General features: G+C 45.7%; 1 protein-coding gene across 1 annotated transcript in view; it reads left to right on the top strand.

The window, feature by feature from the left end:
• Positions 1-2,339: 2,339 nt before the first annotated feature.
• The window catches only part of ZC3H12B (zinc finger CCCH-type containing 12B), a 59,526-nt gene continuing 34,923 nt past the window's right edge, over positions 2,340-26,942 (top strand). Inside the window, exon 1 of the mRNA XM_072123340.1 lies at positions 2,340-2,662. The gene's annotated coding sequence lies outside the window, so the exon portion shown is untranslated. The remainder of the gene's footprint in view (positions 2,663-26,942) is intronic.

Below are 26,942 nucleotides of genomic sequence, written 5' to 3'. Positions count from 1 at the left end.
CTTTCATTTATCGCCCCAAACTTATACATAATACTATCTGTTCTCCTACACCCATCCTTCCTCACATGGTGTGGCCCCTGTTCTCTATTTTCCTCTTACCGTGGCCACCTGTCCTCCATCCTCCTCATACTGTGGCCTCCTGTCCTCCAGCCTCCTAGCTAAGTGACACAAAGTATTGTCCTGCATGGAAAATGCTGGCTGATTGAGTGCAAGTACAAGTAGAGAACCAGGTGTTGTTGACAGAGTTTTTGAAACACACTTTCAATTACCCTGCCTTGTAGCTGTTTGAGAGGTCCAACTCCTGCTGCAGAAAACACCTCCCAAACCATGATACTTCCTCCAACACCTTTCACTGACTTCTTGACCAACTTTGGCTTCAGATTTTCCCAAGTTTGCTTCCCATCAAATCCAAATAAAGTAAACTTGCCTTTATCGTTAAAATTAATTGTAGAAAACTTCTCCTCTGTCGACATAATATGCTCTTCATGGGCTTTCAGTAAAAAAATGCTCTTAAATGTCAATACACTATTGGCCAGTGAAAAAGTGGTGCAAACTGCCTCTATGCAACATGTCTCACTAATGTAGAGGTTGCAACAGATAATTAAATAGTGGCACACAGGGTTCAATTATCTGGCACAATCTGCGCTGCTCTTAAGAGTGTGCACAGTTGCACCATTGTTTTTTGCAATATTGACCATGGCCCAGAATTGTGGTGCACGTCAGCAATAAATGTGGTGAACTCCTACTAAGCATTACCACGCTTAGGTGCATTGTTTTCTAAACTGCCGGACAAAGTGTTGCCATGACACAAGTGGCACAAATACTTAAACAAAAGACTATTGCAAGGACCTTAATATATCTATGCCGCCTATATGATGAGACAGATCCTGAGGGCGCGTTCACATGATGCGTTGCCTCACATTTTTTGATGCGTTTTTGACACATTCCAAAGGCTTCAGCCTTAAGTAACATTGCATTTCTGCAAATGCAATGGAAACGCAATGTTACCTCAGCATGTGATCCAGGCTGAAGCCTTTGTAATGGGTCAAAAATGCATCAAAAAACGTGATGCAATGCATCATGTGAACGCGCCCTTACCCTCTTCAGTGCTGAACTGGCGAATAATTCCAGTTGCAGTGTTGCAATGATAACCCATGGAGATTCTCTGCATTCTCTGGTCCTCTCTTTTGTCTTTCAAGGCTGACCAGCCTTATTGGGGGACTTAGTAAGTTTGTGATATTGTAAACCTGCAATATTCTAGAAATCACAGACTTGGAACGACTTGCTTCCCTTGCTATGGCTGATAGGGTCACCCCTTTCGGCCTTCATATGGACAACCTGCTTCTAGAGGGTTTCAGTCACTTTGGCACTCAATTTTTCCCAAGTCAGCGAATATTGGAAAGTTAGGCCGCCAGTTAGACATCACCAATATAACTCTGCTACACTCATTGGCATCCATAATCCTTCTGCTACATTTTCCATCAGGGATGGTAACAACACTGATCTTTGTTTACATCCCATTCATCCTGCTGTTGGCTCTCCTCCACACAAGACCCCATGCTGTGTGCAGGACCCCCTCCTCCTTCTCCTCAGCTTACAAATACACTGAGACCTGACATATCAGTATGCCTGGTAGAAGCCCTACAGTTGTTTAACCCTAAACACACTGGGGCTCATATACTTAGCCGGCCGCTGGAGTTCACCGAAAGGGCATTGTCCAATGAAATAGCACTGTGCCTCGATTCACTAAGAATGAACCTCGATTCACTAATGTGCCGCTTCCACACTCAGGTCCAAAAGAGTTCACCATCTTTTCCATGGTGCATGTAAGTGCTTGGCCTTGCAACACAATTTGAAAGTTAAATCCCGTGCTCAGTCCGAATCAGTCATATCGTCCGATGGCACACGCTGCAGTGAAGCCAGCACAGCTTACCAAAATCCGGTCGCGTGCGCCAAAATCCGACGGAAGTGCGCTCTGCGAACCTTAGAAAATGAGCCCCACTGACTGTTTCATTTAATACATTTCATTCTGCCCCTCATTTTACTAAACTGTAACCAATCACTTTACCTAGCTATATTTTACTGCAATAAATTCCACTTATTATCCATCATTTTCAAACATACCTCTTTCACACATCATTAATTCTCTTCTATTTCATATATGTCTCATAATTATAGTCTTAATCTCTTAGTTACTCGTGCATTTTTATAAATACTCAGAAAATGTTTATATTCCATGTATACAGGTATAACCTGTAGTGTATGTACGTTTGTATCCCGGTGCACTTCCCCCTCCGTCCAGTAGATGTCGCTGTGCTGCAGACTAGTCAGGCCCGGCTGCCGTTGCTAGGAGACTTGGAGCGGGCGGTGTGTGGGCAGCTGCAGGCAGCGCTGGGGAGCGGGTGCCGCGGGCTCGGGCTGCTCGGTGAGGAGGAGGAGGGAGCTGCGGGGCCTTGGGCCCGTACCTGGATGAAGGCCGGTTCCAGTGTGAGGCCACCTGTCCAGGGTCTGGCTGAGGCCTCTCCGGCCTGTGTCGTGCCTCTGCACCGGGGTATACGGTGTCGCAGCAGAATCCCCGGACTCTGTGATGTGCAGCCCCGGGGCGCACCGCACTTGTCTCCGTCATATGTCCACATCCAGCCCGGAGATGAAGAGCCTTGTGGTGAGTGTTACCCTCGTGCCCTGCTGCAGGGTGCCCACCCCCCACAATTGTATCCATCATAGTATCTGCCAGCCAGGGGGGCTCAGCCCCCTCCTCCATGGGGGTCCCCAGAAGACCCCTCAACTTAACTTTGCAGTGTTTTTCAGCCACCCCCAGGTCTTCCTCCTCCTGAGCTGTGGGGGCACTGGCATGTGCCATGCTGTGTGATGTGCAACCTGTAGCATGTCCCAGCATAACCTGCCGACACCAGTTGTCACTGTACTTTAGGAAGCCTCCTCTGGGGATGGAGATTCCCATAATCTCCTGCATACTTCGGGTGCCCTGCAATGTCGCTACCTGCTTGATTGTTAATGTGGTTGGAATAGGCTGTGCCTTTAAGAAGTCATGTGATGATCACCCCTCTCCTGCTTATTATAGTCATTACTGTGTCCTCCTCCTCCTCCCCCTGTTGATCAGCCATTCTTCTTAATGCTGTTATCTGTTCACTCTGCTCCTGTCATCTAAAATCTTCCCTCTAGTGCACAACATACATCTCACAGTAAATGCATTGTGCAAAGCTAAAATACCCGCTGTTCCAACTTTAAAACCTGCGTTCAAAGGGTTTGTCAAACTTGTAGGAAAATCTACTTTAGCTCAGAATGAAAAACCGCTCCATGTCCCTCTGTTCCAGCTCATTCTCCTGCAGCCCCTATGTTGTAGGAATTTTCTGTGCATCTCTTTTTTGAGGCCAATGTGCATGAGTATGGGAGACGGGCCTCAACAAACAGGTATTGTAGGAAGTTATCAGTATGGCTGTGCATCTCTCCATCCCACCCTACAGTTGCTATAGTGGTGGGGGTAGGTTACCACTGCAGCCAATCACAAGCTTCAGTAGTGTGTGTGTGATGGCCTGCAGTGGTCCTGTCGGAGGGAAACAACATGACAGCTGCAGTGTGAAATGGAACTGACCCTGGAATTGAGGCATAAGTCATGTTTTGTTTTTTTTAATTTAATTTAATGCAGAAAATAAGTTTATGCACAGAAGTTGTACCTAGCGTGGTGTACTGCTTACTACTATCAAACTGTATCAACTGTGACTTTTAGGAATGTACAGTTTATTTAAATTGCTTTTATGCATGTCATCATGTGGCGCTCCCTTGCAATGTCCTTCTTGGGTCCTATTAACTTATAGGGTCATGATATCTGTATCCTGGGTGGTTTTTGGTAGTAGAAAACAATAGGGTCTCACTGAAATGGGAAATTAAGAGTCCCTGTATCGCTGCATAGATAGTGGTGGAGATTTTCCAAGCTGAATGGAGAGCTTAGTGGGAAGAGGGGATGAAGGTGTTTTCCCACAAAAGGTGCTGATTGGTGGGGGTCTCATCGCTGATCACGGAAACTAGGGGTCTGAGGATGTCTTAGTTACCTCAATAGGCCCCTGCGTCGCTACGGGATGACCATTCTGCTCAATTCATTGCTATGGAGCTGACGGAGATTGCTGAACCTGTTGGACCCCTCGTTTTCTTTATTTGTGTAGGTCTCATCACTTTAGGCCCTATGCTATGGATAGGGCCTAATTTTGATTCATGGGAAAATCCCTTTAAGATAAGTGAACAAGAATCATCCACTGTGATAACTCTGGTGTACAAAGTCAGGACTAGTAAACCTTTGCTACAAAGTACACTCCACCTGAAGGATGCCCCTGAAGAGAATACGCACATTACATGAACAAACTGTGATGGGATTCAAACTCACAACCCTGCGCATTGTAGACAAGAGCTCTACCAGTAAGCTACAGTCTCAACACTGACCTCTGTATTGACAGGAAGAAGAGAGGTTAATATACCCCTCCCTGCACCACCTACCAGTGTTTTCCTGTCTCTACGGTCAGAAAGTAAGAGTCCTCCTTATGGAGACTGCCAATTAAGGCCTCCATGTGGGCGTGTGGAGTCTTATAGCCATGGATGCTCCACTAGGGGGATTCTGGGAAAATATGCAAAGTTTAACAGGAAAACCACTCCTCTTTTAGCTACCTTGTAGGGCAGCTCTCTTGACATCAAGCATGACCTACAAGAGGCCTTATGACATGATACAGGATTAAAACCAAACCAGTATATCTATTGCATATTTTCCCAGAATCCCCCTAGTGCAGCATCCATGGCTTTGACTCTACACAGTGGCCTTAATTGGCAGTCTCCGTAAGGAGAACTCTTGCTTCCCGACCCTAGTCACAAGCCTCGCACCCAGCCAAACCAGTTGCTGTACTGATGAGACCCAGTCAGGTTTAAACAGTGCTGCGGACAGTTGGGAGTTTGTTCCTTCTGGAATACATATACTGGTTTGGTTTAAATCCTACATCATGTCATATGGCCTCTTGTAGGTCATGCTTGATGTCAAGGGAGCTGCCTTATGACCTAGCTGAAAGAGGTGTGGTATTCCTTATCCCAACTGGAAAACTTTGCATATTATCCTGTCTCTACCTCAGTCAGATGAAGAAAGCATCCTCTCTCCCACTCACCAAGATGCAACAGGTGTTCTTACAGGCTGCTTGAAATTTAAAAACAGTATGCAAGAACTGCATTGATAAATTGATAACAGGGGAGAAAACGCCTTTCATGGATAAATTAAAGAATGTTATTAAGGCAGAGGTCCAAGGGGCTCCTACACACACATAAAAACTTGTCTGCACGATTCTCCTTTGGATTATGTATCCGACACCCCATCATGTTCATGTAGAGACTCATGTGACTAGGATCGGACAACTAACTGAAAAGAGTCTGAAACCAAGTACTTGTTCTTAAGCAAACATTTGAATACCTTTTTAAAGCTATGGAAGATACTTTGAATACAGAGGACGTTATTCCATAAACATGAATTCAAGATTATTAGGGGTGGTTAAAATCCAAGCAAAAACGGTATTTAATATTTTTGGTACACTGAAGGAAATTATCTTAGCTGATTGGTGTGATTTAGGGTGCGGTCACACGTCGCGTTTAACACATGCGTTTAAAAACGCATTGCAATAGCTGGAGAGTGATTTGCCTAATTAAACAGCTGCTAACACCTGTGTTTATAAAACGCAACCGTTAACGCATTGTTAACGCATGCGGTTGTTAACGCATGTGTTTTGTAAACACAAGTGTTAAGAGGTGTTTAATTAGGCAAATCACTCTTCAGCTATTCCAATGCGTTTTTAAACGCATGCGTTTAACACGACGTGTGACCGCACCCTTAGAGAAGAAACACAAAACAGCACTCTTTATAGTTGGGAACCTGTTCCTTATGAAATAAATAAATTGGGTTGGCTTTTATCTCACATAATGTCATTAGGCTTCCTGAAAGTCATGTTTGATGTCAATAGGACTGCCTTATAATTTATCTTGGAGGCAAATTTGCATATTTCCCAGAATACCCAAGCTGTAAGTCTCCAAATGAATGCAAGGCAACCTTAACTGGTTCACGACTGCCCGCCATGTATTCACGGCGGTGGTCATGTCCCGCTGCATGGAGAGGGCTCACCGGCTAAGCCCTCTCCATAGCTGGTAAGTATTTGCTGCATATTGCAGCAAAAGCTTACGGGTAACACCCGCGATCGGTGATAGCACCGATCGTGGGTGTTGTCACAGCGATCGCTGCCGGCAGCCTCAAAAAGATGGCGCTGCCATCTTGCCTAAGGCCGGCGCCACACAGGGCGCTTTGTCTGCGCTTGCAAACGCAGACAAAGTCTCGCCCACCGGGGCGGACCTCGGCCCGATCGCATCGGCGTTTCTATGGAAACGCCTGCGATCGGGAACGAGCTGCCGGTGTTTCGCGTTAATTTAACGCAAAACACCGGCGGCTCGTTCCCGATCGCAGGCGTTTCCATAGAAACGCCGATGCGATCGGGCCGAGGCCCGCCCCGGTGGGCGAGACTTTGTCTGCGTTTGCAAGCGCAGACAAAGCGCCCTGTGTGGCGCCGGCCTAAGATCGTCGCTCCCCGTGACGTCATCGGGGAGCGACGATCCGTTTCCATCTTCGGAAGACCCGAGGCTATTTCGTTTTAACCCCTTCATTACAATGTACTGATAGCACATTGTAATGAATGAGGAGGAAAATCCCCATAAACTGCCATACTGTAGTATGGCAGTATATGATAGGATCGATCAGACAACCTAGGGTTAACGTACCCTAGGGAGTCTGAAAAATAGTAAAAAGAAAAAAAAAGTAAAAAAAAAAATTATAATAAAAAACCCTAAAAATTCAAATCACCCTCCTTTCCCTAGAACTGATATAAACAAACAGTAAAAAACATAAACACATTAGATATCGACGTGTCCGAAAATGCCCAATCTATCAAAATATATTAACGTTTTTTCAATGCGTTTAACCCCGTAACGGAAAATAGCGCCCAAAGTCTAAAATGGCACTTTTTTGCCATTTTGAAAAATATAAAAAAAATCTATAAAAGTGATCAAAAGGTCGTACAGTCCTAAAAATGACATCATTGAAAATATTATCAAATGTTGCAAAAAAATGACACCAACCACAGCTCCGTACAACAAAGTATAAAAAAGTTATTAGCGCCAGAAGATGGCAAAATAAAAAAAAAAAAAATGTGTACAGGAGGTTTTAATTTTTGTAAATGTATGAAAACATTATAAAACCTATACAAATTTGGTATCCCCTTAATAGTACCAACCCAAAGAATAAAGTAGACATGTCATTTGGGGCGCTCAGTGAAAGACGTAATATCCAAGTCCACAAGAAAATAGCGCAAATGCGTTTTTTCACCATTTTCACTGCATTTGGATTTTTTTTCCCACTTTCGAGTACATGGCATGGAATATTTAATACCATCACTATGAAGTGCAATTTGTTACGCAGAAGGCAAGCCGTCACACAGCTCTTTACGTGTAAAAAATAAAAAAAGTTATAGATTTTTGAAGGTGGGGAGTGAAAAATGGACATGAAAAAACAGGAAAGGGCCCGGTCCTTAACTGGTTAATTGGCAATGTCTCTATAGAGAGCTCTTACTTCCCAATAAAGATATTGAGGGATATTTATCACAAGGGTCTGAAAGCTTTAATTTTTCCACAACAGTTTATAAATTATAAGCTGAACTCTAGTTGTTTTGAGCAACTAGAAAAGTTTTGTTCTCCGCCATTTCTGATAAATCTCTTCCCACTCTTCCATTGGGTCAACAGAGAGCATGCATCCACTGAGTATAATGACCCCAAAGGCATAGATGAGTACTACAATAGTGGTTCCTGTCATCATGAAACAAAGGCCTCAGGGCCTGGCTTTATTGAATGAGCATAAGTCAGAGTTACATACATTTCAACGGACATACAGCATATACATGACATATACAATAAATTAAGATTCACACGTAGTGTTGACAGCACACAGGAGTATAATCCTCAACTGTGCCATGAAAACACTATACTAGCACACAGCTCGCCCAATTGACCTAACTAAACACGCATTGCATCTCACTTACGGCGACGACAAAGTGTAAAAACGGAAAAGGGTGCGGGGGGGAAGGGGTGGGGGTAACACTTGCCCGAAGCTTTATTGAAAGACAGACACAGAAGGGGAAAAACAAGGAAGGGAACCTAGCAAAAGTCCACTTCCTGGTTTGGGTCGTTTGCATAATGTATGCGTGACCCAGAAACCCCTGTAAAAGTCCAAATCTGGTGGAAAGTGAGTGTTTTCTGGCCTTTGCCTGATAAACACAGCCTGCAATTCCTAAGACACCTAATCTAAGCAAAGTCCAGCATTTGATACAAACGTCCTGAACATGTGCAAAGTGTAGATGTCTTGCAAAGTCCAAAAAAGCGGCTTTCGCCTGGATTCTCCCTGAGGGAGGCGGTGGGCGCCTGGGGAGGCGATCCTAGCTCACAGCAGGGGGTCCAAATCCAGCTAGGCATTAGCCTGTCTTGCTCTTACTGTGTCCTCACAGATAAGACATTGACTCCTGCTGAGGCACTGCAGTGTCGTCGCTGTCGCTCAGTATACCTCAGCAGAGGGGGGAGGAGCTTCCTGTGAAGGGGGCTTCTCCTTCTTGTCAATGTCTCCCTGCTAGGGAGTAATCCAGCAGGCTGTTGAGGACAAGTCTGTAGCAATCTGGTGTCGACAAGGCTGTCTTGTGCTAAGTGAAGAGTCTCCTGGCGTACCAGATGGCGTCCTTATAGCAATTTATAAGGAGCCAGGCGGCCTGGATATCCTCAATCGCATGAGTGCCCTGGAACAGCCCATAAAGCACCGCGTGGTGGGTCATGGAGCTCCTTGGCACAGAGTCTTGGAAATGGGGCTCCAGGGTGTCCAACAGGCTCTGAGCAAAGGGGCACCCCCAAAACAGGTGCAGGGGAGTCTCCTCTGACCAGGGGCACCTGGGGCAATAGGGGGTGTTGCTCAGTCTCCGGGCATAGGTGAAGGCCCGCAGGGGCAGCCCCCCCTTGGATGGCCATCCACGAGATGTCCTTGTGCCTGTTGAGCAGTCGGGCCCAGGACATGTTGGCCCAGACCGCCTGGGCCGTGTCCTGGGTGACTCCTGGGACAAATTCCAACAAGTCTTTGGCTCGGATGAGCTTGTGCACGGTCTTTGGTTTCCACAGGTCGGGCTTGAGTCCCTCCAGTTGGTGCTCCCTCACAAAACGGACGGCCTGGCCGTAGTACCAGGGCGCGTCCCAGTTGTAAGGGATGGAGCTGTCCCACTTGTCCCAGCCCAGCCCCCTCCAGAGGGGCAGGAGGAAAAAACGGGACATGGACTTTCCCGCGGATCTTGCAGAGTTCCTCAGGGTCCTGCGCACGCAGTCGCAAACAAAGAAGATCCAGAGCAAAGTGGAGATGTCGGGGACACCTTTGCCCCCCTTGCTTGGCTCCTTGAACATGACCGCTCGCTTGACCCGGTCCATCTTTGAGCCCCAAACAAAATGAAAAACGGTCCTGGTAACGGCCTTGCAGACGGGGGCCGGGGGCGGCCACGCCTGAGCCGCGTACTGGAGTACGGGCAGCACCTCGTTACGCAGGACGAGCGTCTTCCCCTCCAAGGAGAGCTGTCTGAGGCTCCACAGGGTGACTCTGGTGTTGACTTTGGCCAAGCGTTCTTGCCAGGTCTTCAGGGCTGCGCCTTCCCTCCCGAACCAAACCCCCAGGACCTTCATGAAGTCCGGCTGAATGGTGAAGGGGAAGGGGGCAGAAGAAGCAAGCTGCCAGTCTCCGAAAAGCATGGCCTCCGACTTCCCGCAGTTGACTTTTGCCCCCGAAGCCTGTCCGAACTCCTCGCAGGTCTGGACGAGCGCCGTCACCGAGCTCCGGTCGGAGCAGAAGACGGTCACGTCGTCCATGTACAGCGAGCACTTGACCTCGTCGCGCCCTGGTCCCGGTGCGGTGATCCCTCTGATCCCTTGATTCTGCCGGATAGACTCTGCGAACAGCTCTATAACGCAAACAAAAAGAAGGGGTGAAAGAGGGCAGCCTTGCCTGACCCCCGAAAGCACAGGGAAGGGGTCAGTCTTCCAGCCGTTCACCAGCACCGAGCTGTGGATATCAAGGTACATTAGTTCGACATAGGAGCAGAACGTCTTACCCAACCCGAACCTGCGCAGGGCCTGGCTCATGAAGCGGTGAGAGACACGGTCGAAGGCCTTCTCCTGGTCCAGGCTGACCAGGGCCGCGCGGACGCGGCGGCTTCCGACGTAGTGCAAGGTGTCCCTCACCAGGGCCAGGTTGTCCGCGATCCGGCGGTCCGGGTGGACGATCCCTCCGATGACTCCCTTCAGCCTGTTGGCGAGCACCTTGGCCAGGATCTTGTAGTCCACGTTGAGCAGAGAGATGGGGCGCCAGTTCCGCAGGTCGCACCTCTCTCCCTTGTGCTTGTACAAGACCGTGATCAGTCCCTGCCTCAGGGACGGCGGCATCCTACCCTCCACCACCATCTCCTTGTAGAGCTCCAGCAGGTCCGGGCAGATTAGGTCCCCCAGCGCTACGTAGAGCTTGGCCGGGAGACCGTCACCGCCCGGGGTCCTGCCGGGTCTGAAGGATTTAGCGGCAGAGAGCAGCTCGGCCGCCGTCAGAGGGGCGTCCGTGGCCTCGGCACCTGCAGGATCGAGGGTGTTAGCGATACCTGACAGGAACCTCTCGGCGGCTTCGTCGTCCGTGGGCTTGCGGGAGTAGAGGTCGCCGTAGAAGTCGCTGACGACTCCCATGACGGCGTTCTTCCCCCTCTGCACGCATCCGCTTTCGTCACGTAGTTCGTTCAGGGGCGTGTGGCCGGCGTGGACTTTCCTGAAAAAGAAAGAGTTACACTTCTCACCCTTCTCCAGGTTGTCCACTTTGGCACGAAAGATGATTCGCTTGGATTCCTCCTCAAAGTGCCTCTTCAGGCCCTTCTTGGTGTCCTCCAGCTCCTCTCTGACGTCCCAGCCGCAGCGCTGGAGGTCCTGCAGGGATCTCAGCTGGCGCTGGAGGTCTCTGAGGCCCCTCTTGGCCGCGGCCGCCTGCCGCCTGCCTTTGTCCTGAAAGAAAGAACGGATTTCAACTTTAGCGTATTCCCACCATTCGCTTACAGTTTCAAACAAACATTTGTCGTTTCTCAGGACCATGTAGATGTCCCTCAGCTCCGCCTGCACTCCCTCCTCAGCCAGCAGGGCACAGTTCAGCTTCCAGGAGCCCGGGCCCGGCGGGAAGCCGTGGCCCAGGGCGCACCTTACCTGTACCGCCCTGTGGTCGGAGAAGAAGCAGGGGACCGTGGAGGACCCGCACTGCCTGATCGCCTTGGAGGTGAACACAAAGTCAATCCTAGAACGGGAAGCGCCGTCGGAGCTGCTCCAAGTGTAATTCACGGAGCCGGCCCCGACGGCGTCCCTCAGGGATGCTTCCGTCACTACCTCTATCAGCAGTTTGGACGTGGCGTCCAGCTTGCGCCACTCTTCCTCTATGACGCAGTTGAAGTGCCGGCCAACACCACTGCCCTAGTGGTGGCGAGTTGCGGCCTGAGGTTCTGGAAAAGCTCCAGTCGCTCACCCCTGTCAGGGGAAGCGTACACGCTGATGAGCCGCACGGGCTCACCCGCCCAGGAGCCGTCCACGACCAGAAGTCGGCCGCAGACTAGCTCCTGGACGGAATCAAGCGTGAAAGCGCTCCCCCTGAGAAGGATGGCGGTACCAGCAGACCTGCAATCGCCCCCACCGGACCAGTAGGAAGGACTGTGACTCCAGCCCCTGGCCAGATGGTCGTAGGACCTAGAGGAGGGGATACCACATTCCTGTAACATGTAAACATCACACGACTGGGAGGCAAGGTAAGTTAGTGCAGTCTGACAACGAAACTTATCTCTAATGCTTCTAACATTGATGGAAAAAACGGTTAGGTTAGCCATCATGAGGGAAGAAAAAGAGGGTTAGGTTGGGACGATACCGCCTTAGTTACCTGTCCGGTCGGGCGGCTTGCCTTCGGTTCCGTCCGGAACCTTTTTGAGGTTCTCCAGCACCTCGTCCAGGTGCTGCTCCTCCGCGGTCAGGTCGATGGAACTGGAGAGGGGGCAGTGTTCCCTGAAACCGGCTTCCATCTCCTCGAAGAACTCCTCCTTTTCTGCGTCCTGTTCGGCCGCCGCCTCCTCCAGCGGTTTCTTGCTGGTGGAGTCGCTGACGGGGCTGTCCCTCTGTTTCCTCTTCCGCCGACTTGGCTCTGGGGAGACAGGGTTGGAGACAAGGGCCTGGGAGAGGTAGGGGAAGTTTGTCTCTGTCATGGCAAGAGGAGAGGCGGCGGGGGAGGAGGTCATTAGTGCCGCCTCTCCAAAGGAGGTGGGGATGGACTGGGGCGGGAGTGTTGCCCTAGGGGCTGGTGACAGAATTTCTGAGATGCTGGCTAGGGAGGGGATGGCAATCTCAGCTGGGGAGAGGGGGGAGGGAGGGTTATGGGAGGTCAGGGAGGGCTGGGAGGTGGAAGGTGTCACCTTCTTTGTCTTACCAGACCTGGGTTTTGGCGCCTCCGACTGCTTGTTCGCATTCTTTGACGCCTTCTTCCTGGGCTGAGGTGTCGACACAGCGGGCGTCCGAGCTTCAAAGCCCTTGGCCGGAGCCAGTGCGGCGACGTCTGCCCAGGTCCTTTTCCTCTCTGGACAATCCTTGTAGAGATGTCCAGCTAGTCCGCAGAGGTTACAGGTTGTTCTCCTCGGGCAATCCTTAGAGACGTGGCCCGTCACCCGGCAGTTCTTGCACGCCTCCTCCTTGCAGGCCTTGATCACGTGCCCTTCTTGTCCGCATTTCCGGCAGGTCCGCGGCATGTCCGGGTAGAAAATCAGGCCGTAGGAGTTCCCCAGCGTGAAGGACTGGGGCAGGTGCTTGAGTCCGTCCTTGGCTTCCGGGTCCGGCAGGAGCCGGACGGTCGCCGTCCACTTACCCATCCAGAGGCCGTAGCAGTTCAGGATCTTGGACGGCTCCTTCACCACTATGCAGTACCTCGAGAGGAGGGTGTTGATGTCGCTTCCGGGGGTCCGGAGGTTCCACATGGACACCGTAATCTTCCTCTCTTCCCTCTGCAGCAAGCAGTTGCCGACAAAGTTGGAGAAGGGAGAGTCCGGGGCCGCCGCCTTGATCGCTTCCCAGTACCTTCTGCAGACGCTCACCGAGATGAACGTCACGTAGAAGAGACCGGTGACCATGGCCTGGATTCCGAAGATGTCCGAGGCTTTCACCCCCTGGTCCAGCAGCATTTTCTTGCAGAACACTTCCTTGGTCATGACCGGCACCCTTCCGTCTACCTCCTTCAGTCGCAGCGCCACCGTGTCCCTCATGTAGGGCGGGAGCTTGGGGGGCTCCTGGCTGGTCTGCTTAGCCGCTGGGGGCTGCTGCTCAGAGGAGGAGGCTTCAGGGGTAGAAGCAGCCGCTGGGGCCTGGGGCTCCTCTTCCATCCTTTCTTCCTGGGTGTGCTTGCTTTTCTTCTGTTTCTTTGTTCCGGTGGCTTTGCTTGAAGAGGCCATGGCTTCTTTCAGGCTTGCTCCGGAGGTGTGAAGAACTTCCAGGGAGGCTTGCTTTGCTCGGCTTCCAAGAAGGGGGCGGAGCTATGCAAATCTTCCCAGCAGAGTTTCTTCTCGAGGCGCTTGTTCTTCTCCGGTTCTCTTCAGGTGAATCTAGATCTAAGCGAGTGCTTGCTCTGTGTTCTTAAAAGAACAACACTGCGCTTAATCTGCAGAAATCCTCCAGTCTTCAAGGCGAAAGATTTTTGCGTTTTGAAGAAGAACCAGAGTTGGTGAAAGAAGAAGAACCAGGGCCTGGGAAAGAAGATAATAATACCTGCTTCTTTAAAATCTTCTTTTGTATGGAGGCTGCAGAAGAAGAATATGAAACAGGGAGTTCAAGGATTCGTTCTTCAAATTACAGAGAACTCAGAGCAGCATGGGAAATATTAAAATCTAATATTAACCTGCTGAAGAATCACCATATAAAGGTGTTTTTGGATAACACAACAAGTGTCATACATCAGAAGACAAGAGGGTACCTGGTCTCTAATGCTATCTCTCTCAGATTTTTAATTGGATAGAAAACAATTCTCCCTATCAGCTCTTCATTTAAAAGGTTCAGAAAACCAGGGAGCAGATTTCCTAAGCAGCAATAAACTGGACCAGAATGAGTGGTTTCTTAACCAGGAGGTCTTTCAGTATCTGACAGGACTCTGGTGTGCTCCTCAAATGGACCTGCTTGCAAGCAGGGAGAATGCAAAATATCTTCATTTCTTTTCTTTAGACGTTGGTGAACCAAAAAAAAAACTAAGACACGTGGCTAAGACAAGCCATTTCCGCATGTATGGACTTCAGAACAAGACAGTTTCTGTAAATCTCGGAATCCATTCGACTTGGGCAATGGTAACCTCTTGGGCTGAAACCAGAGGAGCTACACTAGATCAGATATGCAATGCGGCAACATTCATCAACATTCTCCAAACACTTTAGATTGGACAATCCAAAACATACTGACTTGGCCTTTCCTTGGAAGGCAAGTTCTACAAGCAATTATCCCACCCTTAAAGGGGTTATGCCACAAAACTATTTATTACAAAATTAAGGTTAAGATATTTCAAAAATCTATTTGTAATGGTTACCTGTAAGTAAAAATACCTTTCTATTTGTTATTATGATGCTTGTTCAGCCTCTATTCTGCTCCCCACAGAAGCAGATGTGGGAGGGGCCTAGCGATCAGCCTGCAGAGTCTCCTTCCACCTGCTGTGCTCAAATAGTCCCTGCATTTACTGATCCCCAGCACAGCAGGAATCTGCTATTGGTGCTGTGTGTCACCTACCAAAGCCCTGACACTGCTTCCTCTCCTTTTAATCATTGTCAATATATACTTGAATAAGAAATTACATGACAAATTAGGGGGCATTCCGGTGCTCAGTCTGACCGTGCGCCAGATTTAACATGCAAAGTCCAATAGAAATGTGTCACACGCCCCATGTTAAAAGTGCAAAAAAAGTTTGTGCACTCTGTTGGGGCAGTGCAGGGGGCACCAGATTCATGAAGAACATGCAACAAAAATCCTGAATCTGGCACCCCCTGCACACTACACAGGACACTGCACATAGTACACACTGCACTGTTTTTAGTAAATTTGCACCTATGTATTCGCACAGCATCATGGTCGGTCAGGCTGACATGCATGGCAGAAGTGTAGGTGGGTGCAGGGGAGGCAAACCCGACGTGTATCGTCACTCCAAAGTGACTTCGACGTGAGGATACGCATGGAGTTTGCCGTCCCTGCATTTTTCTAGACCTCCGACATATTTACACTTTACTGTCCGCCTGACCGACCATGATGCTGTGAGAATACATTGTTTTGCTCTACTTGTATGCACTGAATTAGGTGCATTAACATGAACCTTTTTAGTTGTTTTTATGACTTTTACTAATAAACTTTTGTATTTTTGTATTTTACTTTGGGGCCGTTAATTTCATCTCTTTCTGTGAAAGAGATAGATAGAGAGGGATGGATGGATAGACATGAGATAGATATGAAAGATAGATACATATGAGAAAGAGATAGATGGATATGAGAGAGAGAGATAGAGAGATAGATATGAGATAGATATAGGATAGATAGATAGATGGCAGGTGATGGATAGATAGAAGATATATATGAGATAGATTAATAGATGACAGGTGATGGATAGATAGATAGATAGATGACAGGTGATGGATAGATAAATAGATAGATATGAGATAGATGACAGGTGATAGATAATAGGACTTGGATAGATAAATAGGGTTCTCACATGTTACTGATCTTTAGCTACTTCCCTGCTAGTCAGTGACAGGGGCCCCTTTGCAGGACAGCAGTGTAGCATGGAGGGACAGTGCATGGTGGAGAGTACAGGAGGAGGACTGCAGGACAGCAGTGTAGCATGGAGGGACAGTGAATGGTGGAGAGTACAGGAGGAGGACAGCAGTGTAACATGGAGGGACAGTGAATGGCGGAGAGTACAGGAGGAGGACTGCATCAGGAGAGGTCAGAGCCCAGCCTGTTACTTGTGTTATCTCTGCAGCCTCCTGTGTGACCTGACTAATGGTGGAGGGAGGAGAGGGCTGCTACATTGCTATGATCCATGTTAGGGGAGGACTCCTCTGTGCAGCAGATAGTCATGTCTGGCTGCAGTTACCTTGTATCTGCTGCTGGAAGCACCTGTAGAGCTGGTAAGCAGTGGACATCACAGCACAATCTCTGCCCCTCCTCCTCTCTCACCTCCTATTGGCTGCAGTGTGTCAGCTGATCTCTCAGTGTGGAGAGGAGCTGTGAGCCCGTGGAGTGATCTGTAGTGTAGAGCAGCTGCTGGCTCCTTGTGCGCAGACTCGGCCAGATCAGCTGTAGCTCACGACGGGACACAGCTACCACTAGAGGGCGCCAGCAACCAGAACAAGAGGAGTTATCTCAGTAAGGCTGTGGATTTTGTAATAAGTGTAAATGGTGAAAGTACTTGTCACAATGCATTGGACCCAATTACAGCCATTTGCTATGGTGACACAACCCCTTTAACTATCTTATTGGTCACATTTCCATGTGCCTTACCCGTAATTTGGTTTCCGTTACTCTACTATGATCTATTTATTTCCCCTGCAATTGCTAGTACTTGGTGTGTGATATTAACGTGCTAATAAAATGGTGTGCTTTTTTGGTAGTCACTGGTAGATAATGGAGGGAGGGGCCTTATCTCTCTTCTTCTTGTCCCTTCAGAGGTTAAAGGGGTGGCCGTCATGGTGGACAAATGAAAACCAAATTACAGGTAGTTCCATATTCCAGGATTCCATATTTTTGTTACTGGTAGATGCATTCACTTTATTAGTTGTATACCTGTCTGTATAAATGGAAGGAGCGGAGTGTATTTTGAGCAGCTATGTGACTTTTCCACCATAATGCATTATACTTTAGAATTCACCATTATTGTAATTACCATACTATTTAAAATATTTTTTATTGCCTATTATTTCCATGACTCCATTTATTCACGAGTGTGAATATATATGTTTTCACACATATAATATAAATATTTTTTTTTTCTTGTGGCAAACAGGACTACTCGCCACCTCCACTATCTCTGTGCCCATCTTGCCCTTAACTCAAATAATACAAGCGCTGGAGAGTGAATCATAGTCACGCTCGCTGCATATGTAACCTAATTGTGCTAAGTCACAGATTCTCGTCCTCTTACAACTTATGTGGGTGGCAGGGAAGAGGAGGAAGCAGACAGAGAGAGAAAGAGGCAATAAGCTGCACAGTCTTGCGACCCGGGATGAGGCGATTAACTCAATCATTCCTGCAAGGTCAAGCTACTCAAAGAGTGGCAGACCTCTACATTGTTCTGAGTTATTTCATGGTATAGAATTATTGCCCTCAGTAGAAGAAACCAAATAGTCCAGCAGTTAATATCCCTTTTACAGGGGTTTTCACACTAATCACATTCACAGGGTAGAGGAAATGTGTCAGATGACTCGAAGAAAAGGAATTATCCAAGTTCCCTTTTTTGTTTCCGACAGACATGTAGCAATGTCAGACTACTACAATGTCAGTCGATACATGATAATTTCAGTTGTGACCGTAAATAGAAAGTTTGCTATATAGTGATGTAAATGCAACCAGATGTCTGTGACGTGTATATACTGCAGACTGTATGTGGGTTAGTACATGGAATCCCCTTCTCTCTTGGGGGATACTGATAATATCTCGGTGCACCTGTGCAATAGGCTCCAGAGGATGCCAGGGGCAGTCCCAATCTACAACGTATCATTGTGCCCTACACCAGTATCGGCAATTAACTCTCTTGGCCTTTGTTAAAGACTTCTATGCCCTGGCATCTGAACTGCTTGCAGGGTGGGGGAAGTTCAGTATCTCTGTATAATAGATATATTTTGTATGATGGTCCATTTGTAAGCTGAGCGTCTCTATACAGTGGATGTGTCACAATACGGTATATGTTTGTAGATACATTTTGGGCTAGATGCATTTTTTTACTTTTTCGAGGGCACATAATATAGTTTATCCCCTACATTCCTCTTCTAGCTGTCCTAATAGTTAAAATATATATGAAAAAAAAGCAAACAGATGTAATAAATGATACAAGGTATAAAACACAAATGGACATCAAAATGTGTATCAGATTACACATAACAGACGCGTATTGTATAACATTGTGCTGTCCTACTCTCAAAAGAACAGGGATATCTGTACTTTATATCTGACCTAGATTCTTTACTTTTTATGGAGATTATTTTGTGCATCTAGATGATGATATAAGATTTCCCTTGTTACACAAATTGCCAATTTTATGATGTGTCTTTATTTTATTCTAGGTTTTTCTTGAGAAATGTCAGATTGCAGATTAATGTGCGTCTCTACCTAGATAATTGTTTTTGCACTATTAGATAAAAAATCGTCATAAAATTCAGGCTTCTTGAGTTTTTTTTGTTTTATTTTTGTCCCAGATTTGTTACAAGGATAATGCTTCATCCACAAGCTGCAATTTTATGCTCATTTCCGAAATTTCTGCAGTGGATTTTTCTGCAATGTTTGTTTGGACAAAAATGTACAAAAATGCACTGTTTGTAGTATCAGGCTGAATCCTCAAGAAGCGCACCTATTGTCTATTTACATATCCATATCCTTTAAGGGTGCGGTCACACGTCGTGTTTAATGCATGCGTTTAAAAATGCATTGGAATAGCTGAAGAGTGATTTGCCTAATTAAACACCTCTTAACACTTGTGTTTACAAAACGCATGTGTTGACCGCAATGTTAACGCATGTGTTAACAACGCGTTAACATCCGCATGTGTTAACCGTGATGTTAACGCATGCGTTAACAATGCGTTAACGGTTGCGTTTTGTAAACACAGGTGTTAGCAGCTGTTTAATTAGACAAATCACTCTCCAGCTATTGCAATGCGTTTTTAAACGCATGCGTTAAACGCGACGTGTGACCGCACCCTGAGAATGCTCAGAGAGAATACACTGAGGCCTATAGTTCTGACATTTCCCTCACAAATACTCCTAATAAAGCAAAATAATTATGGGATGCATCGAGAGAGGAATAGATTCTCATGATAAAGACATAGTTTTGCCCTTATACAAATCCCTGGTCAGACCGCACATAGAATATTGTGTACAGTTTTTGGGCACCAGTGTATAAAAAGGAGATAGTAGAACTGAAACAGGTGTATAGGAGAGCAACCAGGATTATTAGGGGAATGGGGGGGGGATTAGAATACAATAACAGATTATTAATTTGGGGTTATTCAGTTTAGAAAAAAGACAGCTGAGGGGAGACCTCATTACAATGTACAAATACCTGAACGGACAGTACAAGGATCTCTCCAAAGATCGTTCTATACCAAGGCAAGAGGCCAAGAGGAGAGGCGGTTCTACCATAGCCTGGAATTCTTTACTGTGAGAATGAGACTGCAGGAGGTTGTTATGGTGGATACTTTGTACATGTTCAAGAGAGGTCTAGATACCTTTTATGGAGAGCAAAAATATCACGGGTTATGGGGAAAAATTTATGGGGTATTCCTACATGGACAGTGAATTAGAAAATGTGTTATTCTGTTATCCTGAGTATATTTATCCTGTTATTGACAAACATACAGCATTTTACAGATATAATTCCAACCTGTCTCTATGGGCCGTTTTTGGGCCGTTTTTACTAAGTGCGTTTTCAGATAGTAAAAAACGCATGCATTTTTGTCCGGTTTTCCGAATTTGCGCAATTAAAAACGTTTTTTACGATCTGAAAACGCACTTGGTAAAAACGGCCCAAAAACGCCATGTGTGTCTTCACCCTTAGGGCGCGTTCACACGTTGCGTTTTGACCTGCGTTTCCATTGCGTTTGAAACGCATATACAACAGCTGAGGAGAGGTGATTTGCCTAATTACATCACTGTAAACGTTTTCATTTACAAAACGCATCGTAAACGCGATGTTAACGCATGCGTTGACAAAGCATTAACGCATGCGTTTTGTTAAACGGTAATGTAATTAGGCAAATTACCTCACATCAGCTGTTGTATATGCGTTTCAAACGCAATGAAAACGCAACCAAAACGCAACGTGTGAACGCGCCCTCAGGGTTGCAGCAATACCAGAATTTTGAGTGTGACAATTGAAAAGAAAAAAATTATTCGGGTGCGGTCACATGGGGCGTTCACATTGCGTTTAGAAATGCAATGCAAATGTCTGGGGGCAGGACTCAGTCTGATCACATTTGCATTTCCTTTGAAACACATGTGATCAGTAACGGCCACCAGTGATCTGCCAGGAGAAGCTAAAGTGCTTTATGACACTGTAGTATATATATTGTAAAGGGTATCCTGGTAATGTTAATATAAAATAGTATACTAAATCGTATAATTCAGCTCTCATGTAGACGGGCGTTTTTGATGTACGCATGCTATCCTTTTTTTTACGGATGGCAAACGAACCCACTGTTTCCTATGGGACTGTTCACATGTCCATTTTTTTCATGGATGTGCAGACAGTGAGGAAAAAAATTCAGCATGCATTATTTTGTCTCGCATGCTGACCACGTACATCCATAGAAGTCAATGGATCGGCATATGCATGATACCCATATGCAGAGTGATTTTTATTTTCTTCAAATGTTGCAACCAACTGGGCAGGAAAAGAAGTAGATTAGAAACCCATCACCCTTTTTTGCATATGTGGAAAAAACGTATGGCGTATGGACGTGAAAAAAACCTAAACAATATGGTCTGAACACAGACATCACGTCCGCATTTTTTTGCAAATGAGCAGCAGACAATGTCTGAATGACTATGCTTAACCGGTTAAGGACCGGGCCATTTCCCGTATTTTTACACGTAAAAAGCTGTGTGACGGCTCATTTTTTGCGTAACAAATTGCACTTCATAGTGATTGCATTGAATATTCCATGCCATGTACTGGGAAGCGAAAAAAAAATTCCAAATGCAGTGAAAATGGTGAAAAAACGTCACGGGGAGCGGCGATCCTCGGAAAGATGGCGGCGATCAGCAAGAAAACACCCGCGATCGGTGCCGGCACCGATCGCGGGTTTTACCGGTAAGCCTTTGCTGCAATATGCAGCAGAGACTTACCGGCTATGGAGAGGGCTCGGCCCGCGAGCCCTCTCCATGCATCGGAACGCGACCGCCGCCGTGAATACACGGCAGGCGGTCGCGAACCGGTTAAAATTATTATAATCTCCATAATAATAATAATAGTAATAATAATCATCATCATCTCTATAATAATAATGATCTCCTTAATAATAATAATAATAGTAATAATAATAATCATCATCTATAATAATAATAATCTCCTTAATAATAAAAATCTGAATGATAATCATTCATAATCAGGCTCTGTCTCTATGGGAGGTGGAGTGTGGAGGTTGTGGGTTCAAATCCCGGCTGGGCAAAATAAATTATTTAACGGGTTATTATTATTGTTATTACCTTCCCGTTTTTTCATTTCCATTTTTCACACCCCACCTACAAAAATCTAGAATTTTTTTTTATTTTTACATGTACAGAGCTGTGTGATGGCTTGTTTTCTGCGTAACAAATTGCACTTCATAGTGATGGTATTAAATATTCCATGCCATGTACTCGGAAGCGGGAAAAAAATTCCAAATGCAGTGAAAATGGTGAAAAACGCATTTGCGACGTATTTCACTTCACGCCCCAAATGACATGTCTACTTTGTTCTTTGGGTCAATACAATTACAGGGATACCAAATTTGTATAGGTTTTATGTTTTCATACATTTACAAACATTAACCCCTTAAGGACGCAGGGTTTTTCCGCTCATTTCTCTCTCTCCAACTTCAAAAATCCATAACTTTTTCATTTTTACGTGTACAGACCTGTGTGAGGGCTTATTTTGTGTGTAACAAATTTTACTTACCCGTAATGTTATTTATTTTAACATGCCGTGTACTGCGAAGCTGAAAAAAAAATTCCAAATGTGGAAAAATTGAAAAAAAAATGTGTCACGTTCTTGTGGGCTCAGTTTTTTCGACTTTGTGCACTCAAAATAGCACCTCAGCTTTATTCTTTGGTTCGGTGCGATCGCGGTGATACCAAATTTATATAGGTTTTATTGTGTTTTAATACATTTTCAAAAATTAAACGAATGTGTACAAAAAAGAAAAAAAATTTTTTTGCCATCTTCTGACGCTAATAACTTTTTCATACTTTGGTGCACGGAGATCTGTGAGGTGTAATTTTTTGCAAAATGAGCCGACGTTACCATTTTGAGGATTGTGCGACATTTTGATCATTTTTTATTTCATTTTTTATGTGATGTAAAAAGGTGTAAAAGTCGCATTTCGGACATTTGGGCGCCATTTCCCGCCTCCGTAACCGTTTTGATATTTTGATCGGGCATTTTGGGTCGCGGCAATACCTAATATGTTTGATTTTTACGGTTTATTATGTTTTATATCAGTTCTAGGGAAAGGGGGGTGATTTGAATTTTTAATATTTTATTAATTTTTTTTATTTTTTAAACTTTTTTTTTTCTTTTTCTTTTTTTCCACTATTTCTTAGACCATCTAGGGTAAATTAACCCTAGATGGTCAGATCGCTCCTACCATATACTGCAATACTTCTGTATTGCAATATATGGCATTTTTGCAGGTCATTCATTACAATGAGCCACTGGCTCATTGTAACGAATCTGCAGAAGCCATGTAGCCTCGTGTCAAAAGAAGACCCGAAACTACCATGGCAACCGACGTTCGGGGGCGCGGCGATCGTAAAAAAGATGGCGGCGCCCGTGCGCCGCCTTCTTTTAAACGCCATCGACGACTTTGCCGGCGGCAATGACAGGGTTAATAGCTGTGATTGGTGCAAGCACCGACCGCAGTTATTAGCGGTGGGGGTTTTCTGCAAAATGCAAAAACCCCCACCTTTGTATGAAGAGGACTCAGCCCGTGAGCCCTCTTCATACACTCCTTATACCTCTGCGGCGTAGAGCTAACTTAGGCCAAAATAAAAACTAAGTACATACTAAATGGCAGCCCTGTAAAGCCACATTCACGTTTTGGGTTATCCCTCTATCGTAAGGATATGTTGGGTAATATACCAATGTCTCCTTAGGCCGCAGTCACATGTTCCGCTAGCGATGCGTTCATAACGCGTCGCTAACTCACAGGGGCCGGGCCTTGGTCCCATCGCATATGCGTTTCTAGGGAAATGCATTTGATAGGTAACCAGGCCCCATTGTCTTGTATTGTTTAAACACAAGATACCGGGTCCTGGTTACCTGTTGCATGTGTTTCCCTGGAAACGCATATGCTTCCGGGCCCAGGTCGCCTTGGGCGCTAGCGTTGCAACGTTGCATTATGAACGCAGCGTTAACCGAACGTGTGACTGCGGCCTAACAACGAAAAGCTAGGACATGTGTGCTCATACAGTGGGATATGTTCTCTGTTCCAGCCCTGCAACATGTTCTGAAGTTCTAGATGTCTCACTAGTGACATAACTGTGAATGAGCTGTCACTGTAGCCTAATACTGATCAAATGCCCATGATTAATTGATCATCAGTAATTGTGATCTGGTCTGGAGGAAAGATATAGCAATAATTGCTGCCATTCATTCAGGAAAGAGTTACAAGGCAATTTCCAAACAATTGGAGAGACACAAGGGTCCGAACGCCGCACTTTTGTTGGGTTTCGTCGAATACTTCTGGTTTGCGCTGAATTGCCCCGGGATTTTGGCGCACGCGATCAGATTTTGGTGCATCGGCACCGGCTTGCACGCGCAACCCGACAGATTCAGACAAACCGCAGAATTTAAAAAAGGATTTGTGTCGCAAGATCAAGCACTCACATGCACCAGGAAGAAGCAGGTGAACTCCGGTGGACCTCGGCGCAGCAGCAACACATGCAAGACCCGAATCCTCGTTGGACAAGGCACTGCGGGATCGCGACGGGACCGGGTAAGTTAATCTGCCCCATTGGTCTAACAGATCTGTAATACACAATGCAAAGCGTTCTGTTTGGTGAAAAGCCAACACAGGAGGCCAGCACTAGGCTCGTGGTAAAACCTATCATCTACTTTAGTAAACGCTGTTGGTGCAAGTTTATTACATGTATACATATTAAATCTATTGAAAACAAAAATCCATAGTTTTTGTGATAATTTGTGACATGATGGGGGACATTTACTTAAAGTGTCGGTGTCTGCATTGGCTTTGTTACCGACCTGCTCTCGGAAAGAAGATACACATTTAATATTGTAGAGCTGTGCAGATAAATTTCTGGCGCCGAGACCATTTTCTGTCCCTGGGACCAAAATCTGTCCCGAGCACCAGAAATGTGTCCAACAGTCCCTGCTAGACCAGTTTTCTTTTGGTCTACTTTCCGCCAGTTTACAGCGCCCAAAAATGGCTGCGACACATATTAATTGTGTCTGAGTTTCCACTCCGCCAAAGCCACGCCCCTTTTTGGAGAAGAGTCGGAGCAGGCGGAAAAAGTAATTTTTTTCTGGCGCCGCCAGCTAATAAATAGGTCTGAGAGCAGAACATGTGGTGAGACCGCCACAAAACTGGCGGAAACGCCATAGTAAATGTCCCCCTATGGCTTTTGTTTTCTTTCCTTCACATTTGTTCTTGATTGCTGCTTAGACAGTTTTCTCCTTTCTCTTTGTGACTAAAGAGCAGGAAATGGATCCCCAGCACCCCACACATAGGAGAAAGCTCTCTGGATGCAGATAATATTGTGAGTCATCCCTGTGCTCCCATAGTTCTTACTACCTGACAGATGAGTCACTTCTGCATCTGCCTGGCACACAGGATATGCCACATGTACTTAGCACCACTACACTACACCTCTATAACACCTCCTTATACTTCAAGCCAAATCATACATGTGCCCCAGGGAGTCAAGCTAGATTCTGACATGTGTCTAATGTATAAGTAAGGACCTGCTGATGCCAAGCTCTAATCTACAATATAGCACTTTACTTGCCATTTGTTTCCTTCAAGTTACATGGAACGCAACCTTGACCTGAAACAATATATTTTTTTTCAGTGCAGTTTGCACTTTATCTTACACATTTTCCTTTCAGGGTGGTAGATTGGATTAACAGCTGATTCTAGGCTTGTGAATCCTGTAATGATTACGAGTAGCCACAAGGTTGTGCTTCAGACTCGCCTCTCTAGGAGAAGGCACTCTCTTTTGGTTGCTGTGTCTCTGATTTGTGAGGGATTTTTTTGCACATTGTTCATTTATTGTTTTCTCTTTATTTAATAACTACAATGTAAAATAATAGATGAACGGTTAATATTTTCATCATCTGATGCTCGTAGTGATTTTGTGACCAATAACATTCTGCACATTTTTTACATATTTTAGGGTCTCTAGTACATTATAAACATATAATGCATGGTCTTGTAGGTTACGTTCCAGTGTCTTTGTTTTGACAGACCAGGTGAGTTATGTATGATGTTTTATGCGTGCATATATGTCAGTGGTAGCGAACCTATGGCACGGGTGCCAGAGGTGGGCACCCAGGCCTTCACACCAACACATAGTTTGCCAGATACAACTCAAGTCTTTCTCCTCCGGTCCAAAACAGCCGAGGACGGGCCTTGCTCAGCGCTATTTTAACCCCTTATCACCGACACTAGTTTTCAGCTCAATGACCAGACTCGATTTTTCAAATCTGACATGTCTCACGATAATTGGTTATAACTTCGGAACGCTTTAACATATCCTGGTGATTTTGAGAATGTTTTCTCGTGACACATTGTACTTCATGTTAGTTATAAAATTTAAGTGATAAGTTTTGCGTTTCGTTCTGAAAAAAAGTGAAAATTTGGCAAAAGTTTGTAAAAATTCTTCATTTTCCAAGTTTGAAATGTTCTGGTTTCCAGACAGGAAGTAAAACTACCCAAAAAGTTTGATAATTAACATTTACAGAATATCTGCTTTATGTTGGGATGATATTTTATGCTTCCGGTCATTTTTCTAGGATGTTATGAGGCGCAGAACTTTAGGTGCGATTTTCTTATTTTCATGAAAATTGCCAAAACTCACATTTTGAGGGACAACTCGGCTTCCAAGTGACTTTGAGAGGCCTAAGTAATAGTAAAACCCCATAAATTACCCCAATATAGAAACTTCACCCCTCAACGTATGTAAAACAACTTCTATTAAGTCCATTAACCCTTTAAGTGTTTCACATGGGTTAAAAAATATGGACCTGCGATTTAGAAACTATGGAATTTTTTTGGAAATACATTCATTTAGGCCAAAACTGACATTTTCAGAATAAATTAAATGATGAAACGCACTGCAACGCTTGATGCCCAATTCCTCCCGAGTGTACTGATACCACATATGTGGTGGTAAACTGCTGTACGGGCGCACGGCCGAGTATAGAATGAATGGAGGCGCCGTCCACAGCAGATTTGTATTGTCACATTGTACGACCTATAAATTTTTATTTTTTTTGGTAATGCGATCATATGAGGGCTTATTTTTTATGGGATGAGATACAATGTATAAATAATTTATTTTGGGAGTCTAAAGCTTATTCATGAGATTTTATTAACTATTTCAAGGGGGACACAAACAAAATCATCAATTTTTATTTTGGATTGTGAGCATTTCCCCCCCCCCCCCCCCCCGCTCACCGTAACGTAAAAATAATATTTTATCTTTATTCTCTGGTTCACTACGATTGCGGTGATACCTCATTTATATAGTTTTTCTTATTTTGCTCAATTTTCCTGAGCAAAACCAATATTGGAGAAAATCGCATTGTTTTTACTATTGACAACTTTTCAGGGC

This window comes from Engystomops pustulosus, chromosome 9 (genome assembly GCF_040894005.1).
Source record: "Engystomops pustulosus chromosome 9, aEngPut4.maternal, whole genome shotgun sequence".
In the NCBI taxonomy this organism is placed as follows: Eukaryota; Metazoa; Chordata; class Amphibia; order Anura; family Leptodactylidae; genus Engystomops; species Engystomops pustulosus.
Note: the sequence above shows the minus strand (reverse complement) of the source record. Positions and strands in the feature narration are given on the sequence as shown.